The 10055-nt window shown below is 38.3% G+C and overlaps 1 protein-coding gene and 1 long non-coding RNA gene across 2 annotated transcripts in view; one reads left to right on the top strand and one right to left on the bottom strand.

Annotated features, from left to right (window-relative positions):
* The window catches only part of LOC115213430 (2-phosphoxylose phosphatase 1-like), a 43044-nt gene extending 40978 nt beyond the window's left edge, over positions 1 to 2066 (bottom strand). The window contains exon 1 of the mRNA XM_036503829.1: positions 1609 to 2066. The gene's annotated coding sequence lies outside the window, so the exon portion shown is untranslated. The remainder of the gene's footprint in view (positions 1 to 1608) is intronic.
* Positions 1 to 9889, top strand: part of LOC118763879 — a 26855-nt gene extending 16966 nt beyond the window's left edge. Inside the window, exon 3 of the long non-coding RNA XR_004999637.1 lies at positions 9706 to 9889. This is a non-coding gene — a long non-coding RNA (uncharacterized LOC118763879). The remainder of the gene's footprint in view (positions 1 to 9705) is intronic.
* Positions 9890 to 10055: the final 166 nt, after the last annotated feature.

Here is a 10055-nt window from a genome sequence, read left to right as displayed (position 1 = left end):
GCAAGATTTGTGAATACTGAAAAATATCATGAAAATCTAGGGTGGCACTTGTGTTGTGTGTATTGATCTCAGAAGCACAAATGGAAGAAATTAAAAAGTATAAAAAGGGTGTGAAGATGTGGAGAATACATGAGGACATTAAAAAACATATCGGACAATATTGAATGTGAGGATCTGTTGCAAAAATATGGGATCGACGTGAAGAAAGGACTCCAATGGAATAAGTGATGCTGCTTGTGATGGGGCAGCAGCTCATTTCCATTTTCACATTTCATTTTCATTTCATATTATCATTTTTATAATTTTATTTTAAGTTGTGTTATATGTCCCCACATGTCTTTGTGTTGTCCCATCTATGTTGGTCCCTTGTGGGCAATAAAAATAATCAATTCATACTTAGTGGAAGTTTTGAAGAGTGTAATTCGATTTTTAACAGTTATTTTTTTCAAAGCTATAATGAAAGTGATAAAGGGGCATATTCGGCATATTTTGCTTTATGAGTTCAATAAAGACAACAACGCAATGGAAAGTGCGAGGGATATTAATGCAGTATAGGCAGATTGGACAATAAGTATAAGCCCTTGTCAACAGTAGTTTCAGAAATTCCGAGTCGGAAACTACAGCCTAGAAAGTGAGCCTCATCCTGAAAGATTTGTAGAGCTCGACGAGGACATCGTGAATACCCTCGTGAAACAAAATCCCATCGTAACTGTTGAGGAACTAGCAGAGGGGTTTGGATTTGGTCGTTCGACCATTCATCGGCACCTATGTGCCATTGGAAAAGACAGCAAATTGGGTTAATGGTTTCCTTACAAACTTTCCGAGTCTAATTGCGCGCAGAGAGTAAATGTGTTCGCTTATTTGCTGTCACGTCTCATGAATGAACCTTTTTTGGACTGAATAGTGACTGGTGACGAGAAATGGATTCTCAATAAAAATGACAAGCATTGAAAATAGTGGGCAGGAAAAGGAGAAACACCAGTACCCCAGGTTAAAGAAGATCTTCACCTACGTAAGGTGTTGTTATCTGTTTGGTGGGATAATGAAAGATTAATCCACTTTGAACTTTTAAACCTAAACTAAACGATAACAAAGGAGATCTATTGTGAGTAGATTGAGCGGCTTAAGTCAGCGCTAGAAGAAAAGCGACCGTCTTAGGATTCAAGACAAAAGGTGTTCTACCATCAGAATAAGGCTCAGCCACATACAGCGAGGATGACATTCTAAAAGATGAAGCAGTTTGAATGAGAAACGATGCCCCACCCACCATATTCGCCGGACATTGCCCATCTGATTATCATTTATTCTACAGTCTTCAAAATCATTTAGATAGAAAAAATTTGAATTCCGTAGACGAGGTCAGAACTGTACTAGAGGAGTATTTTTCGTCACGGACAAGTGAATTTTGGAAGAGGGGACTTGCAAGCCTACCAGATAGATGGAAGAGCATTGTAGAAAATGAATGGGAGTATATTCTAGATTAAATAAGAACTTTATCATAATTTTGAAAATAAAAGAAGTATAAAAAAATCTGCATTTATGGGATGACCCAAAGTGTGTGTGTAAATATACATCGGTGTTCGGCTTACAGTTTTCTGACGGAACAACGAGGATTTCGCTTATCTTTTCTCTGGTACTGTTGACAAGCTGAGTCCACACCCTTCTTTTTCAGTCGATCAGCGGTGGAACCAGTCTCCTGAAATTTCTTCACAATTTTCCAGACTGTTATATATATATATAGCTGAACACGCAAGAATCTTAAAACACTCATTCAAACAAGGGGACATCTTTAACACCAGAACGGAAATTTTCAGGCCATGCCTATACTCCAGGATGTTCCTGCTAGCAAGTGGAGCCCGCAAGATGGCGGTACAGCCGGAAGTCGATAACCATTGGCAACGGGAGATAATCCCCAATTGTTACCTCTGTGTAATGAGGCACTTCCACTCCATATTTTTAAGAGGTCACGAGCGAAGAGAGTTTTGGGATCTGACGATACCCCATAAAGCTAAACCCTTTATGGACGGGAAACATAAGGTAATCCCATAAACCGGCCTTTCCCATTTTTAATATATATCGTTTGTAAAAAACATATATCCGAAAGAAGAAGCACACTGCAAGATGTAGAGCAGTATGAATTAAAAATGGGGAAGACCGGTTTATGGGATGTACCTTAGGTTACCCGTCCATAAAGGGTTTTTGGAGATCTGACGATACGCCATAAAGTTAAACCCCTTATGGACTAGAAGCTTAAGGTAATCCCATAAACCGGCCTTCCCCATTTTTAATAATATATATATATATATATATATATATATGAAAGAAAAAGGTGTTTTTCTTTCATATGTATTAAATCTGTACATCACTCCAATACTTCTAACATATATATATTGTAATAAGGCGGCGAGCTGGCAGAAACGTTAGCACGTCGGTCGAAATGCGTAGCCGTATTTCGTCTGCCGTTACGTCCCGAGTTCAAATTCCGCCGAGGTCGACTTTGCCTTTCATCCTTTCGGGGTCGATTAAATAAGTACCAGTTACCCACTGGGGTCGATGTAATCGACTTAATCCGTTTGTCTGTCCTTGTTTGTCCCCTCTGTGTTTAGCCCCTTGTGGGTAGTAAAGAAATAATATATATATTGTAATTGTTTAGTTTACGTGTGTAAAAAAAAAAGTAAAGGGACATAACTAAATACACCAAAATATGTGACGTTTGGCTTCTACAAAATTCCATGGAAATCGGCAGCTTTGATGCATAGTCGTCAATTCGGAACTTCGGAAGCTTTGCTTGTTTCCTTTTTGCACGAGTTCATACAATGCAATTCAGTAATTAGTTATCTCCCTTTATTTATTTATTTATTAAAAAAATTTTTTTTTTTTTGGCGTTCGTTCGATTTAACTCGACAAAACTAAAATAAACATTCGACTGTTTGCGTGACAACTCGACGATTCACTTCGGATGTCTTCGTGACAGTTGCTGAAACGGAAGGAGAATAAAGCTAATGAGTTGTGTGTGTATGTGTGCGCGCTTGTTCTTGTCTGTGTGCACACACAACTCATTAGCTTTTTTCTCCTCCTCCTATTGCAGCAGCTGTAACGGAGGTCACTGCACCAAGGCAACACCAACGTCCTTATTTTTTTTATCACCCACAAGTGGCCAAAAATAGAGGATATACATTACAAAGACAATACAAAACACATAAATGGGAAAATAAAAATACAAAAAGAAATCGAGCAAGGAAGAAAAAATAAAACAGGGAATGAAATTATGAAAATAAACTGAGGCGCCATACCCACTCGATCCCCAAAGTCGAGTGGTTATATTTAGACATTATTTTGGATAGTTTCCTCTTTTTATAATTTAAAAAGTTCATATTATTTTTATATCTCTCCCCACATTTGCAACAACCTGGTTGGCACCCCTCAACAACCACTTTGAGGGAACCCTCTCCCATAATCTCCATCTAGTAGGGGATCCTCTCAATGTTTTCAAAAGAGACAAAAAGTCACATCTTGACAATGCATCCCCACCAATTCAACATGCTCGCTCCTTCCACCAGTCCCAACTCGGGACACCCTTGGTGGCAGCCGGAACAACCACTACCAACCACTGTCTCCACTTCTGGTGGCACCCTCCAACTTGAACCCGCCGTCACACCCACCCCTACACGTGGGCAGTAGTGCCACCTTGTCAGTGCACAAAATAGTGGTGGAATGTGCGACCACCCCCTCCCATCCTTAACCACTTCTTCTGGAGGGACCAGCCCTACTGCACCTCCCTTCCCTTGCACAAACCGTCCACTTCCCATTATATCTTCCATTTTAAAATCTATCTGCTTCGCTTCCAACGGCACAGCTGCTCCCACTGCAGCGGCCCCCGCATAGCCCTCCATAATGAAAAACCAACCCTTCACCCCAACAATGGGGAGAAAACAACAAAAAATAATTATGTGCGAGTCACTTCAACAATAATTTTCTACAGTGATATAAAACAATTTCAACAACAGACAGTCTCAAAGAGACAGCCTTCATCAATCCAACCATGGTCAAAAATGACGAAACTCAAAGAAACAAATTGTTACTCTGAGACAGCAACATCCTCTCAACAATTAGCTAAAGATGATTTTTAAAATGAGAATTTCTGAAATAAACTCGACTGCTCTCACAAAAATTAAGTAAAAAACAGGAAAAATTATACAGAATCCTTGTTCGGTACTGGATCAATCCCAAAATCAAAACATTTTGTACCAGCCCCAAGGCCAAACATCTCTGAAACTTTCATCCAAATCCATCCAGCAGTTCTTGTGATATCTTGTCCACGGACAAACAAACAAACACGACTGAAAACAATACCTCAGCCTTAGTGAAAGCAGAAGTAATAATGAAATTATTGTAAATAGTGCTCAGGTGCACCTACAGTATATAGAATTATGTACAAAAGCCAGCAAAGTGAACAGTGTATGAGTCATGATGTACATGTATGCATGCATATGGAGGGAAGGATATCAGGTGTAGTGTAGGTATATTTCAGGAAGCTTGGAGGTTTTAAGGCAGAGGTAAAAGACATGGACCACACCTGCTTTTGGGGGAATGGTTTTTCTGCAGAAACCCACCTTTTCGATTGCAGAGATTCCGAATCTGCACATGTGAGCATACCTACAAAGTCAGAAAACAGCACAGCTCCCATGACTTTCCCCCTCTCCACCCCACTTTTATCTTTGCCAGAGGGCTGGAGAGGGGAAAAATTAAAATTTTGAAAACGTGTTTTGGGGGTTTACAAAATCTTCAATTAAAAAAATTTTTAAATGCCGATTTTTTTTTTGCGAGACCTTAATGAGACCTGACCGTAAGTTTTTACTGCCTTACTGGCACATAAAAAAACATTTGAGCGAGGTCGTTGCCAGTGCGTCTGGACTGGCTCCTGTGCAGGTGGCACATAAAGAGCACCATTTGAGTGGCCATTGCCAGTACCGCCTGACTGGCCCTGGTGCCAGTGGCACGTAAAAACACCCACTACACTCTCAGAGTGGTTGGCGTTAGAAAGGGTATCCAGCTGTAGAAACTCTGCCAGATCAGAAGGCTGCATCAGGCTCCAATCTGATCTGGCAGTGTTTCTACAGCTGGATACCCTTCCTATTGCCAACCACTCCAAGAATGTAGTGGGTGCTTTTTTTTTACGTGCCATCAGCACAGAGGCCAGAGGAAGCTGGCGTCGACCATGATCGGATGGTGCTTTTTACGTGCCAACACAGGGACCACAACTACAATTTCTATTTGATTGTGATTTGATTTGAATGTACTTGACTCAAAAGGTCTCCTCATATATATATGTATATGTGCATATATATATATATATATATATATATGTGTGTGTGTGTATATATATATATATATATATATATAGGGAGAGAGAGATAAGTGCAGACAACTGGTGGGGTCCATACTAAGGACATTCAGGACAAGAGAGTAAGAATCATGTTAACTCTATGGAAGACCTTTGTCCTCAGCCGCCTAGACTACTGCTCTCAGCTGTGGTCACCACAGTGTCAAGCTAACAATGGAGCTTGAAGCAATCCAGCATCACTTAAAAGATTGCTACAGTCCAACAGGTGAACTACAGGGAGAGGCTGATAGAACTATGACTCTACTCCCTAGAGTGCAGACATGAGAGATATGTACTAATTTACACAGGGAAAATACTGGAAGGGCTAGTACCTAAATTTGGCATCAAGTTATCTAAAAGAATTTCCAATCATTACTCTACATTTAGGGATAGTAATAAACGCAACAGTACAGTGCTTAGTAAATTAATTGGGTATCTAAAAGACCATGATAAACAATTTAATTTAGATTGGTTGATTCTCTCTATTTCATTCCCATATGACAAACGCAAACTCTGTAATACTGAACTATTTTCTATTCTTTTTTCTCAGAATCCATTTGTAAACACAATTATAGAAGTGTGCTTATCGATGTAAGCATTGGCAAAAACACTTTTAGCTCATATAAGTGATATCTACCATTATATATAATTTAAACATTGATTTTCTTCTTACATTTCCCTTCCACTAGATATATCTTTTTCCAAGCCTTTAAGCTTCTATTTAATTCACATATCGCTCTATATTTCTTATTTATTAGTTTTCTAGAGGTGACTTTGACAGTATATCATCTAATGGTTTTTAAAAAAAAAAACTTAATAGCGTTCCATTCATCATTATAGACATCCATCACATTCTGTTAAAATGTCTTATCGATGAATTTGGTTTATTTATTTCTCTGATGAGATTACATTGTTTTATACCATTTTATTTCTTTGGAATAATACCAACCTAGCCTTCGAAACATGTGTCAGAAGTAAAAGAATTTGAACACCTGTAAGTCCATTTATTTATATATATTATATAAAATATTTCACATCAACCCAGAGTTTCTACCTTTACAAACAGGGTGTTACGTTCTTATTACCATATATGGATGCCCTTCCTAATGCCAACCACTCCAAGTGTGTAGTGGATGCTTTTTACATGCTACCAGCACAGGAACCAATTAAGCGGGCCTGGCATCAAGATTTTTTCAATTCCTAAGCATTATATCAATACATCTGTTTGTTTTCTACACCACCTGTCTTCATCTTGTTTTTTTCATAAATTCTCCCTCTATATATATATACATAAATATATATATATATATATATATATATATAATACACATACATATATAATCCGATGCCAGCACTGCCTTGGCTGGCATGTAAAAAGCACCAACCGATCGTGGCCGATGCCGGACACCCCCTGGCACCTGTGCAGGTGGCACGTAAAAAGCACCCACTACACTCGCGGAGTAGTTGGCATTAGGAAGGGCATCCAGCTGTAGAAATTCTGCCAGATCAGACTGGAGCAGCCCCTGGCTTCCCAGACCCAGGTCGAACCGTCCAACCCGTGCTAGCGCGGAAAACAGACGTTAAACGATGATGATGACAATATTAGGGAGTATAACTCCAAACTTACAAGGAAAAATTCAATTTAGTATTACCTTTTCCCATTCAATTATTTATTTCTATTCCGAAACATATTAGACTATGAATAATTAAATTAATCATAACCGTTATTGTAGTCCACTCTGCATTGTTGTGCTATTTCATACACATTGTGTGTGTGTGTGTGTGTGTATATATATGTGTGTGTGAGAGAGACAGAAACATGCAGCAGCAGTACTTTAGAGTAAAGTTCATTTGCCAACATAAAGCAGCAGTTCTGATTAGGATGAATGTTACTACTTTTTAGCCCCAGGAAAACATCTCTAGCTGGCTATCGACAATAAAGCTAGTGTCCCCACTCAGCTCAAAGCGATATCTGTGTGCCAATGGTTTCTGGGTTGTTTCACCTCATCAGCACAGAATAATTGCCTGGCTAGAGATGGCAGCACTGTCTTGTTTTAAAGACTTTACCATGGCAAATAGACTTTACTTTAAAATACTGTTGCTGCATGTTTCTCGTTCAGAAACTTAGTCAATGATTTTGTAAAAAGAAAAGCTTAGTTCTGTGTGTCACTAGCATACACATACACACATTTTCTAGTTCATATGAACCCACATATTTGTACATGCATTCACATCTGTATATTTATATATACATACATACATATGTATACGTATCTACACTACAGTATTTAAGTTTACATGTACATTGGGGGGGGGGGGATTAGTGAAATTGTAGTGTACATCTGAGGGTTATTCTCTTCAACGATCGAATAAGTGTGGGTGTCATCCACTTCTATTTGGATATGTGCATATTTTTTCTTTTGGTGGGGTGGAGTTTCATTTTTCCGTGTTCAGTAATAGTTTGTACTTTCTAAATGAAGAATCATTTATATTTCAGAAAATGCTCATTGTCTGATCATAAGGGGATGATTGCTAATTTTCCCTTTCTTCATGATGCGAAGTGTTCACTGCAAATGGTGCTTCTGACCCTTTGGTCCATACATGTATGTATATATATATATATATATAGGGTCATCCCAACATGGTCTTAATCTTCTCAGTCAGGTGCGTTCCACATCCCCACTCCTGTATGTGCCTTTGTCCCATAAGGGATTCTGCTACCCTCATTTGCACCTCACACTGGGCTATTGGTTCATCCTGTATTGTGGAGAGGAGGAAATCTAATTCCCTTTTGAAGACATCGACTTCCACCTTATGCACAGTTCTTAATTTATGTAGCAGGGTATTGAAGACTTGAGCCTTTGAACCCTAGACTATTGAAGCACTTTTGGTACAATAGCAGCCCTTTCTGGCATTTGTGTAACACTCAATGCTGAAATTAGGTACCAGACCCTCAAGTTTTCCATTTGTAGATTACTCCAAGCAAAGGAATGAGATATGCAATAAAGTTTGAGTTATTTCAGCCTGTACCTGCAGCAATCATTCTAGTGTAGTGGCATTGGACTGCACCAAGCCCTGCTGTTAGTCTGGTACTATGTGGTGATCATACACCAGCTTACTGATAACTAAAGTATTTCACTAAATTCAATATTTTCAAAATTAACTGACATGAAGCCAATATATCTCAACAGAAACCCAGATAAAATTAAGTCAGTCAACTAATCATGAAAGATTTTCTTTCTTTGGTAACAGATGTGCTTTAACCCAGCTGAGAGAGTGAATGGCATCAAATCTAAAAATCAGTGGTCCACAAACATGTTAAGCTGTCAGACCATTCAAAATCCTGGGGGTTCATGGGAAAATTCATTTAAAAAAGGATCCCTGGTAGCAAAAAGGTTGGGACCCACAGATCTAAACAAAATTAATACGAAGCTATCACAACCAAAACTCTAGACAGTTCACCAACAACCCCCGTAAGTATCAATTACCCTCTCCTACCAACTGGATCAGATCAGCTGTTTCTCTGCAGATGGCTCCAATGTACACCCAACTTTCTCCATATTCATGAAAATAGACATAGTTTAACCATATAACTTTGTGTCTTCGGTTATACCAACCACAATTTTCTGTCCAACTGCTGCTTTCGTCAATGTAAATCCAAAAACACCTTAAAATTACAATTATCCTAAAGCCCTTAAAGTCACATGCCTAAATCTCAAGAGAAACATTGACAAAACTATTCTATATATATATATATAAAAGTCTGTTATTCAGGACGAGACTTTTGTCCTTGGTCAGTAGATGACCCACTACAGAACTAAAATGGAATGTAGACTCCAACACTAATCACGTGTCTCACTCTTTCATTCTTCACACTGGTATACTCATTATACAACTCAAGATTAAATTAAAAAAATCAACGTCCCTACTTGAACAGCTAGACAGGTTTCACTTTGGAGTACTTATAATTGAGAAAAATTATAAAAAGAAGCAAATTCTCAGATACAGGCATGCTTGTCTCTACAACCACTAAGTATTCCATTCAATAAAAGCTATTATAACTCATTGCAGTCATGTCATTTGCATGCTATTCAAATAAAGCTTTGGAGGTAGGACAATGGAACGTTTTGAGGTAATGAACTGGTAGAATAGTTTGAGATATCAGACCCCAGTTCTTACATTATTGTCCATACCAAAGGATTCAAATTCTCAAAAGTAACTACTAGTGCTCTTAGAATTCCTACACTACATTCTTTGTATTGTAAATGGATATGTCAAGATTGCACACTAACTTCAGTTTCACCTGATAAACAGAAACCAAGCAATAAGTACAGATGTCTTGTTCCCATAAGTCCTGAAATAAAATCTTCCATACCTTAGTCACAATTTATGTTCCAAACACTAGCTTAATGATAACTAAGTTATTTTACTAAATTCTTTGTTATATTTAAAGTAATTGAAAGAAACAGAGCATCTCACAATAAATACAGCAACAAAAGGGTAAACCTGCTACTTGGCGAGTGAATTGTTTTCCATTGTAATGAGCTTAATCATACCCACCTCAAACAATAAAAGTATCACCTGTGTTTTAGCAAATGAAAATGTATTGAACACCACAAAATGGTGGACTTGTGTAAAAAAAAATCAGTCTCAAATTGGTCAGATCCAATAA

The sequence above is a fragment of the Octopus sinensis genome, linkage group LG6 (assembly GCF_006345805.1).
Source record: "Octopus sinensis linkage group LG6, ASM634580v1, whole genome shotgun sequence".
NCBI classification, from domain to species: Eukaryota; Metazoa; Mollusca; class Cephalopoda; order Octopoda; family Octopodidae; genus Octopus; species Octopus sinensis.
Note: the sequence above shows the minus strand (reverse complement) of the source record. Positions and strands in the feature narration are given on the sequence as shown.